General features: G+C 40.4%; 1 protein-coding gene and 1 non-coding gene across 2 annotated transcripts in view; one reads left to right on the plus strand and one right to left on the minus strand.

Annotated features, from left to right (window-relative positions):
• PHLPP1 (PH domain and leucine rich repeat protein phosphatase 1) overlaps positions 1-9,934 on the plus strand; it is a 249,363-nt gene that overhangs the window by 12,289 nt on the left and 227,140 nt on the right. The gene's annotated exons all lie outside the window — the stretch shown is intronic.
• Positions 2,771-2,877, minus strand: LOC119471303. Its single transcript, XR_005200334.1, has one exon. It is a non-coding gene; the product is annotated as a U6 spliceosomal RNA (small nuclear RNA).

Below are 9,934 nucleotides of genomic sequence, written 5' to 3' on the forward strand. Positions count from 1 at the left end.
GATTGCGGTGAGCCGAGATGATGCCACTGCACTCCAGCCTGGCTGACAGAGTGAGACTCTGTCTAAAAAAAAAAAAAAAAAGTTTAAAGCAGTGACATAAAGCATTGATTTCTGTTTTCTGAATTTGAACTCTTTGACTAATTTATTTTGTATTAGGCAGCAGTCTCAGCTGCCTATTTATACTGAGCAGACTCACTGAATTTTTTTACCTTCTGGAGAAATTCTGGGGCTACCCCTTGAAGGTCATTGTGAAGCACTTATGGTTTATCTTTTTAATTTTAAAAAAGGAAGGCTAACTTACCTGTTGAAATTAATAGACTCTGCCAGTGGTGCCTTGAGGTTCATTTTGGCTAACCTGAGAAGGGGTTTCCATGCGTGGTCTTGAACTGATGACAGTTCTTGATTACAGGAATATAATCTGAAATAGCTCTAACTTGAGAGAGCAGAACTTTGTGATCCTGTGACCAGTGTTCTAATTGTACCCATGGTGCGTTAGTGCTGTTCAGTAAGTTAATTTCTAGAAAAAATGAAGTTTTTTTTTTTTTAGTGGGAATAGGGGAGGGAAAAGGAACAGATGTCAAATATAGAAAAGTCAAATTAGAACGTCTACAGTCTTTGGCAAACAGGCTTTCATGTTCTATTGACCAATTCTTAGTTATTATATAAATGACTACAAGACACATATGGTACTGCTGGTAGGTTTTGTGGCTTTATAAGATTGTTTGTTGGACAACTAGGTTTCTCTTCTATAGACTTTTAGTTGTGTTGCAGAAGCTCCAAATCACCTTTGCTAGAGTTGGTTATAGGCTTTAATACATGAACACTTAAGGAGAAAATCTCTGGACCCATTGCTATAAAATACTAAATGAAGCCGGGCATGGTGGCTCATGCTTGCAATCCCAGCACTTTGGGAGGCTGAAGTGGGCAGATCACTTGAGGTCAGGAGTTAGAGACCAGCCTGGACAACACGGTGAAACCCTGTCTCTACTGAAAATACAAAAATTAGCCGGGCATGGTGGTGTGTGGCTGTAATCCCAGCTACTTGGGAGGCTGAGGCAGGAGAATTGCTTAAACCAGGGAGGTGGAGGTTGCAGTGAGCCAAGATCATGCCACTGCACTCCAGCCTGGATGACAGAGCGAGACTCCGTCAAACAAAAAAACACCTAAGTGAAATGAAACTGTGGTCAGTGAATTTATTTAGGTGTTTGTAAGTAACAGTGCTTTCTTCCACAGTGACAAACCAGATGTTATTTTAAAAAAAATTTGAATAAGCAAGTGTAAAAGAATTGAACTGCTTCAGCATAATTGTATTCTGCTGCCTAATGTTCAAGAAATTGTATAGTTTTTTGGTATTTAGCAAACATTTCTGTTATCCTATATGCTAATTACTGTTTAGTGCTTTATAAATATTAAGTACTTTGTAAATATTAATTTAACCTGCATAACAACGCTATGAGGTAGGTTATGTTATCACCCCAGCATTACAGATAGAGGAACAGAGTTACAGAGCAGTTTGGTAACTTGTCTAGATTTGTACAGTGAGCAACAGAGAGGCAGAATTCAAGTTCAGGCATCAGATGTCAGAGTTAACTGGTAAGTGTCCCTTTTGAGTTGCTGAATATGGAAAACTCATCCCTAATGAGCTTCTGTGGCCAGTTTGGGCACATCAGCATTTGTGAAGCACAGACTTTAAACTGGTTACGACCTGGACTTGAATTCTGGCTGTGCCACTGACGCAGAGCTTTTCTGCATTCTTTCTTACCTGCTGCGCAAGGTTGTTGAAGTAAGATAATGAATGAAAGTGCCTGTGACAGCAGTACTAGTTGTTACAAACCTTCACTCCTCATTTTGGGATATATGTTGCTGCTTTTTCTTAGAGTGGAAAGAGCACTGGAGCCCTTCTCTGTTTGTGGGCTTCACTTCTTTACATGATGTGAGACCTATAGTAAACCGCTTAATCTCCTTTAGCCTCATTTGTGAGAGAGAGAGAGAGTGAGAGAGAGAATGAGAGAGAGAGAGAGAGAGAGAGAGAGAGAGAGAAAGTGATTTTTAAAAAATCTGTTTTTGGCCCAGTGCGTTAACTCATGCCATAATCCCAGCACTTTGGGAGGCTGAGGCAGGTGGATCACCTGAGGTCAGAAGTTTGAAACCAGCCTGGCCAACATGGTGAAACCCCGTACTAAAAATACAAAAAACTAACCCGGTCTGGTAGTGGGGACCTGTAATCCCAGCTACTTGGGAGGCTGAGGCAGGAAAATCCCTTGAATCTGGGAGGCAGAGGTTGCAGTGACCTGAGATCATGGCACTGTACTACAGCTTGGGCAACGGGCAAAACTTCATCTAAAAAAAAAAAAAGTCTGTTTTGAAGAACTTTGTGAGATTCAGATTTGATGTTATGTGTAGAAGTGCTTTGTAAACTGTGAGATGTTATACAAATGTAATGTGGTTTTATTATTTTTAGCAATAGTAAGTTGCCACAAATGTTAATTAGAGTTAATTAGGGCTCATTAAGGAAGATGGGATCTACTGTTTTTGGGCACTGATGCTGTTACATGGAAGACTGTACAGGCATACCTTGTTTTATTCTGCTTCCTTTTGTTGTGCTTTGCAGATACTGCACTTCTTACAAATTGAAGGTTTGTGGCAATCCTGTGTTGAGCAAGTCTGTTGGCAACATTTTTTCCAACAGCATATGCTCACTTTGTGTCTCTGTGTCTCATTTTGGTTAGGCTTGCAATATTTCAAATCTTTTTATTGTTTATAATTTTTAAAAAATATGGAATGTTTCATGAATTTGCATATCATCCTTGTGAAGGGGCCATGCTAATTTTCTCTGTATCATTCCACTATTAGAATATATGCTGCCAAAGTGAGCACCCTTTTCATTGTTACATCTGTTACAGTTATCTGTGATCAATGATCCTTGATGTTACTATTGTAATTGTTTTGGGGCACCACAAACCATGCCCATGTAAGATGGCAAGCTTAATAAAGTTGTGTGTGTTTTGACTGCTTGACCTGCTGGCTATTCCCCCATCTCTTTCCCTCTCCTGGGGCCTCCCTGTTCTGAGACACAACAGTATCAAAATTGGGCCAGTTGGTAACCCTAAAAGTCCTGAGTGTTCAAGTGAAAGGAAGAGTCCCAAGTCTTTCACATTATACCAAAAGCTGAATATGATTAAGCTTTGTAAGGAAGGCATGTCAAAATCTGAGAAAGGCCGAAAGCTAGTCCTCCTGTGCCAGTTAACCAAGTTGCAAATGCAAAAGAGGTTATTGAAGGAAATTAAAAGTGCTGCTCCAGTGAACACATGAATCATAAGAGGCAAAACAGCCTTATTGCTGATATGGAGAATGTTTTAGTGGTCTGCATAGAAGATCAAACCAGGTACAACATTCACTTAATTCAAAGCCTAATCCAGAGCAAGGTCCTAACTCTCTTTAATTTTATGAAGGGTGAGAAAGGTGAGCAAGTTGCAAAAGAGAAGTTTGAAGCTAGCAGAGGTTAGTTCATGAGATTGAAGGAAACAAGCTGTGTCCATAATATAAAGGTGCAAGGTGAAGCTGCACAAGTTACGATGTAGAACCTGATGTAGAATCTGCAGCAAGTTATCTGGCAGATCTGGCTAAGATCATTGATGAAGGTGGCTACACTAAGTGAAAGATTTTCAGTGTAGATGAAGCAACCTTCTAATGGCAGAAGATGCCATCTAGGAGTTTAATAGGTAGAGAGGACAAGTCAGTACCTGGCTTTATTCAAAGCATAGGCTGACTCTCTTATTAGGAATAAATGCAGCTAGTGACTTTTAAGTTGAAGTACCTGCTCATTTATCATTTTGAAAATCCTAGGGTCCTTGAGAATTCTACTAAATCTACTCTGTCTGTGCTCTGTAAGTGGAACAACAAAGCCTGGATTACAGCACACCTGCTTGTAGCATGATTTACTTAGTATTTTAAGCCCACTGTTGAGACCTACTGCTCAGAAAAAGAAAAGATTCCTTTGAAAATATTACTGCCTACCGAGAATGTACCTGGTTATCCAAGAGCTATGATGGAGACGTACATAGAGATTAATGTTGTTTTCGTGCCTGCTAACACAACATCCATTCTGTATTCCATGGATCAAGGAGTAATTTTGACTTTCTGGTCTTATTATTTAAGAAATACATTTTGTAAGGCTGTAGATGTCATAGATGGTAATTCCCTTGATAGATCTAGACAAAATAAATTGAAAACCTTTTAGAAAGGATTCACCATTCTGGATACCATTAAGCATGTTGATGATTCATGGGAGGAGGACCTCCATTAACATGGGTTTAGAAGAAGTTGATTCATGGATTATTTTGAGGTGTTCAAGATTTCTGTGGAGGAAGTAACTGCAGATGTGTTGGAAATAGCAAAAGAACTACAATTGGAAGTAAAGCCTGAAGATGAGACTGAATTTCTGCAGTCTCATGATGAAACTTGAATGGGTGAGGAGTTTCCTCTTATGGAGGAGCAAAGAAAGTGGTTTCTTTTTTTTTTTAGAGACGGGGTTTCACCATGTTGCACACTGGTCTTGAACTCCTGAACTCAGGTGATTCACCCACCTCGGCCTCCCAAAGTGCTGGGATTACAGACGTGAGCCGCTGCGCCTGGCCCAGAAAGTGGTTTCTTGAGAAGGAATCTACTCCTGGTGAAGATGCTGTGAACGTTGTTGAAATGACAAAGGATTTAGAACATTACATAAAGTTAGTTGATAAAACAGCAGCAGAGCTTGAGAGAATTGACTCCAATTTTGAAAAACGTTCTACCATACATAAAGTGCTGCAAACAAAGAGAACTCTTTTGTGAAAGGAATAGGTAACTGAGCAGCAAACTTTATTGTCTTATATTAAGAAATTGCCACAGCCACCCCAATCTGCAGCAGCAACCACTTGGATCAGTTGGCAGCCATCAGCATTGAGGCTAGACCCTCGACCAGCAAAAAGATTATGACTTGCCAAAGGTTCAGATCATTGTTAGTACCTTTTAGCAGTAAAGTATTTTAAAATTAAGGTATGTACATTGTATTTTTAGACATAATGCTCTAACAAACTTAATAGAGTATACAGTGTAAACATAACTTTTTATATGCACTGGGAAACCAAAAAATTCATGTGACTTTATTGTGATATTTGCTCTGTAACAGTGGTTTGGAACTGAGCCCACAGTATCTCTGAGGTATGTCTGCACACATTCATTCATTTGTTCAGTAATTACTGTGATTTAAGAAATTTTTTACTGTGATTATTTACTATGTCAGGGGTGCTTTTGAGTTAAAGGTGACTAATGTGAATTGTCTAGGATCCTTGAATTATTTACCAATTTGAGGGCATGTTTGTGGAAACAAGCCAACATTAATAATAAAAAGGTGAAAAGTGTTCTAATGGAGATGTAGCATTTGCAGGTTACTGTAATAGCAGGAGAGGGGAGAGAGGGGCTCCAAACTTCACTGTGTGCTGCCCTAGGAGGACCAGGAGTAGACTGTTGCTTTGGTTCTGGGGTCCTGAATTGTTTTAGGAGCAACTATAAATTACTGGTTCAACGTATAGTCTGGCTGAGTTTAGGATTAATGGTTAACATCTGGACCTTTTTATCACTTGAATCGTTTTGTGTTCTATTTGGTGTTACAGTTTGTGAGGACCTAAGTTCCAGGTTAATAAAATGCTTTTGATTTTTTGAAACAAAAAATGCAAATATGCACGTGCTGGAGGTTGCACTACAGCCTGACAGTAGCCTGGAGTACACTGAGAGACATTCTCTTATTCCTTTTATTTTTAAGGCCTCTGAGGCTTAATTTTTCTGTGGATTTATGAGGTTGATGGGAAGTGCTGTTTATCTTCTGAAGAGAGGTACTTTTTTTTTTTTTAGTTTAGTGTCATATGTACACCACATTAATGTAAATACTGGAAGTTGATGAATTGGTCATGACCTGGGGGCATTTTTTAAAACCTCTGTTTCTCCTCTCCGGATCTTCATGGAATTTTTTTAAAAACCTCTCGTGTATACTAGGAAGAAACAATATTTTTCAGTGTTCGTATAATCATAAAACAACTTACTAGCTCTTTTATCCATGGCTGTAAAACCTGTAGTACACACATGGCACGTTAAGTCTTTACTAACGACCTATTATAAATTATTTTCATCTTGAGTAGATGGCAGTGGCTCTGTGAAATATTGTCTTGTAGGAATGTGTATGACAATACTGAAAAATGAACTGCTTTTTGCTTTGTATGTTTTAGAATTATGAGAAACACCATGGTAACAACAAAAAGTTATTTCAGCCTGACTAGAATAAGTCATGCTTGTAATCCATATAAAATACTTCTAATTCAAACCAATCAACATTCAGGTTAATTACCTGCCAGTGGGTATTTTCCATCATCTATTATTAAATAACACCTATTTGCCCTCTATGAAAATTTTTACAGAGACTTCAGTTAACTCATTAGTGCGATATCAACACTTGACAAGCTGATTTTTTTAGGGGATAGTAACAGAAATGTTAGCAGCAATGTAATCAGAAGGAGAATAGTTATTGGCCCTTGTGATTATAAAGCAAAAGCTCAATGATCCCTTGCTTTGTAGCCAAGTCATATGAGGGACATGGTGTTTTAACCAAAATGAATATGCACTGAGAAAAAGTTCTATAAACATATTTTGGAACTGTTTAAGAGAATGTCATTCTTTTTTTTTTGAGGCAGGGTCTGGCACTCTTGCTTAGGCGGGAGTGCAGTGGTGCAATTTTCATTCACTGCAGACTCCGCCTCCTAGACTTAAGCTGTCCTCCCACCTCAGCCTCCCAAGTGGCTGGGACTACAGGTGCATGCCACCACATCCGGCTAGTTATAGTTTTTGTATTTATTTGTAGAGACAAGGTTTTGCCGTGTTGCCCAGGCTGGTCTCAAACTCCTTGGTTCAAGTGATCCATCTATCTTGGCCTCCCAAAGTACTGGGATTATAGGCACGAGCTACCCTACCCAGCCAAGGATGTCACTCTTAAGATACCACACAAAAGTTCATTTGTGAGAGTAGCGATTGTCTTGTTAGTATAGTTGAAATGCTTATTTTATATCCTGAATTGGCTTGTAGCCACTAGAATTGGAAGCTGTCATTGCTTCCTAGTTTTATAGATATGCATACTTCCCCTCCCCAGCCCCCCATCAAAACAACAACAACAACAACAACAACAAAACCTGACTACCCTCTTGGTTTTAAAAAACTGACAGATTAACCCAGGTGCCATCAACGTCTAGATAATCCTGATGGGTGAAAGAAAGTAGTAGAGTTCATTTATCTTTAGGGTACTATCACAGGCACAATTATACTTACCCCATGCACAGTATCTTCTTTATCTTTTAGAAACATGTAATGTTGGAATAGACCAAACCAGGGTTGTCTGTAGAGAGTTACTAAGTCAGAACCTGACAAAAGCTGTAATTGAAGTAATGCCTGTTAGAGTATTGCTTTGCCAGGCTTCACTGGTATAAAATGCGTGACAACCTCATGGGTAGCCCAGAGATGGCCTGGAATCTTTGCACCGGAAGGGACCAGAGGGCATCTAGTACAGCTTCTTATCTAGCATAGAAACCTCCACTTGTCCATTCCTGATTGATGGTTAGCTGGCCTCTGCTTGTTGACTGCATTGTGTTGAACCTTGGCTCCTTGAAATATGATCTGTGCACCATCACCATCAGCCTCTCTTGAGAGCCTATTAGAAATGCAGAATCTCATGTCCCACCTCAGATGTACTGCACAATTGGCATTTTAACAAGATCCCCAGGAGTTTCATCTGCACAGTGGGAATGGGAGAGAGTAGAAGTTAAAGGAGGGAAACCACCCCACTGAGGGCCTGAGACAGGGCAGTAGGAGGGAGTAATGGAGGTTGATGTGGACATTATCCTGGTGCTCAGTAGCTAATTGGCTCTTTTGGCAACAGAAGCTCCAAGAAGACAAATTTACAGTTGGGTGATGGAAGAATTGTGGATCAGTTCATAAAAGTAGGAAGCAACAGATTGTGCAGGGGATATCACTGCTTAATTCAGTGATCCTTGAGGACCAGGCACTACTTAGGAGTTGGCAACGTAATGAATGAAAGTGTGTCCTCTGTTCTTAGTATTTACAATTTAACATTGAAGGACTGGTTTTGCTGAGGCATGAGTTTGAAATGGTAATACATGTTAAGCTGACTGCAGCCATCTGTTTAGCTGGTAAATGGACCTGGCTCACCACCCAGCTTGCAAATCTCAGTGGAGGTTTGTCACTGGTTACCATATGTGTGGTAACTCTCAGGAAGTGATATAGACATTATTGACATTATTTATTTTCTTGGTTTTCTTCTAAGAGCCATTTAGTTTTTCCATATACAAAATAAATGCTAGTAATAGCTATGGCTGTCAAACAGAAGTCAGGAGGTCTAAAAAGAGTGTGTGTATTACATTTATGAAGTTCTTAGGATGTATGTCTTTCAACTGTTGAGTTTTTCCTAATGGGAGGTGGTGTTTACATAAATAATAATAATAAAACTTGAAATGCCTTAATGGAGGCATTTACAGAGTGCCAGGGGAATCCAGCAAGGCTGACAAACCAGCTCTCCCTGGAAGTAGAATCCTGGGAAGGATTCTCTATGAAAATGAGAGACTAGCATTGCATGAAAAGGGTATGCCAGGTACTAAAGCATGAATGACAGGGCTCGATGTAGGTGAGGAATGGTGAGTAGCTAGGAGTGGTGAAATTTTAGGCCATTAGATGGAAAGTGGTAGGAAATGAGACTAAAAGGGAGGTTGAGGCCCCGTGATGAAAGGCCTCACATGCTAAGGACTTGTTAAGTTGAGTGGAGAATGACATGATTAGATTTGTAGTCTTTGGCATTAACTGGGCAGCCAGCTGGAAGATAGATTGGCAAGGGAGTGACTGGAGACTTGGAGACTGCCTTAGTAGGGCCTTTGATAAACATTTTTTGACTTTGTGTGTTAAAACACTCTGTTAGGGGCTGATGAAGGAATGATATGCTGCCTTTGCCTCAAGGAGTTCAGCCTAGTGGCAGGGAAGGAAAGCCTGCAGTGCTGCTTGGAATGTGCTGCTTGTAAGGTTTACAATGTATTTGTCATACCCTATAGAGACGTAATCACCTCTGCTGCAGTTGTGATAGGGCAGATGGGAGACGCTTTTGAGGATTAGGAAGAGTAGACCAGGAGCTGGAGTGCATGGGATAGGACATTTTGGCAGGGGACCTAGGAGCTAGATGAAGGTCTACACAGGGCAGTGCAGATGAAGAACTGTGAATATACGATAATTGTGTGGAATGTAGACTTGTTGGGTCTTAATGAATGATTATATGTGGAGGGAGGAAGAGCAGTTCAGGATTTTTTATTTATTCCTGAACTAATTTGAGTACAGCACTTCCCACTTATTTGAGGAGATGTTCCAAGACCTCTAGTGGATGCCTGAAACTGGGGATAGTACCTATCCCTATAGGTAGAACATTAGATATACAGTCGGCCCTCTGTGTCCATGGGTTCTGCATTCATGGATTTAACTACAGACCGAAAATATTTAGGAAAAAAATAATAAAAAATAATAGCCTGAGTAACATAGTTAGACCCTATCTCTACCATTTTTTTTTTTTTAAATTAGCCAGATGTGGTGGCGCATGCCTGTAGTCCCAGCTGCTCGAGGCTGGAGTGGGAGGATGGCTTGAGCCTGGGAGGCCGAGCCTGTAGTGAGCTGTGATGGCACCACTGCACTGCAGCCTGGGTGACAAAGTGAGACCCTGTCTCAAAAATAACAAAAGAACCCTAATATGCCGGGCGTGGTGGCTCACGCCTGTAATCCCAGCACTTTGGGAGGCTGAGGCGGGTGGATCACCTGAGGTCAGGAGTTCGAGACCAGCCTGACCAATATGGTGGAACCCCGT

Source organism: Cebus imitator, unplaced genomic scaffold (assembly GCF_001604975.1).
Source record: "Cebus imitator isolate Cc_AM_T3 unplaced genomic scaffold, Cebus_imitator-1.0 Scaffold55, whole genome shotgun sequence".
Taxonomy (NCBI): Eukaryota; Metazoa; Chordata; class Mammalia; order Primates; family Cebidae; genus Cebus; species Cebus imitator.